This window comes from Arachis ipaensis, chromosome B1, assembly GCF_059453495.1.
Source record: "Arachis ipaensis isolate K30076 ecotype BB chromosome B1, ASM5945349v1, whole genome shotgun sequence".
In the NCBI taxonomy this organism is placed as follows: domain Eukaryota; kingdom Viridiplantae; phylum Streptophyta; class Magnoliopsida; order Fabales; family Fabaceae; genus Arachis; species Arachis ipaensis.
In genome coordinates, this window is record NC_142436.1 from 60645956 (window position 1) to 60646739 (window position 784).

The 784-nt window shown below is 40.9% G+C and overlaps 1 non-coding gene across 1 annotated transcript; it reads left to right on the top strand.

The window, feature by feature from the left end:
• Positions 1–322: 322 nt before the first annotated feature.
• On the top strand, positions 323–430 carry LOC148576754 (small nucleolar RNA R71). The gene has a single exon (XR_015903039.1). It is a non-coding gene; the product is annotated as a small nucleolar RNA R71 (small nucleolar RNA).
• The last annotated feature ends 354 nt before the right edge of the window (positions 431–784 follow it).

Below are 784 nucleotides of genomic sequence, written 5' to 3' on the forward strand. Positions count from 1 at the left end.
CTTGAGTACTGTTGGATGCAGCTTGCATTCCATTCAGACTCTGAGAAATCATATTGACTTGCTGAGTCAATATTTTGTTCTGAGCCAGTATGGCATTCAGAGTATCAATTTCAAGAACTCCCTTCTTCATAGGCATCCCATTACTCACAGGGTTCCTCTCAGAAGTGTACATGAACTGGTTATTAGCAACCATATCAATGAGTTCTTGAGCTTCTACAGGCATTTTCTTTAGGTGAATGGATCCACCTGCAGAAGTATCCAATGACATCTTTGATAGCTCAGATAAACCATCATAGAATATATCCAGGATGGTCCATTCTGAAAGCATGTCAGAAGGACACTTTTTGGTCAGCTGCTTGTATCTTTCCCAAGCTTCATAGAGGGATTCACCTTCTTTCTGTCTGAAAGTTTGAACATCAGCTCTAAGCTTGCTCAGCTTTTGAGGAGGAAAGAACTTGGCTTAGAAAGCCGTGACCAGCTTATCCCAAGAGTTCAGGCTGTCTTTGGGTTGAGAGTCCAACCACACTCTAGCTCTGTCTCTTACAGCAAAAGGGAAAAGCATGAGCCTGTAGACTTCAGGATTTACTCCATTAGTCTTAACAGTATCACATATCTGCAAGAATTCAGTTAAGAACCAAAAAGGATCTTAAGATGGAAGTCCATGAAACTTGCAGTTCTGCTGCATTAGAGAAACTAATTGAGGTTTCAGCTCAAAATTGTTTGCTCCAATGGTAGGAATGGAGATGCTTCTTCCATGTAAATTGGAATTAGGTGCAGTAAAGTC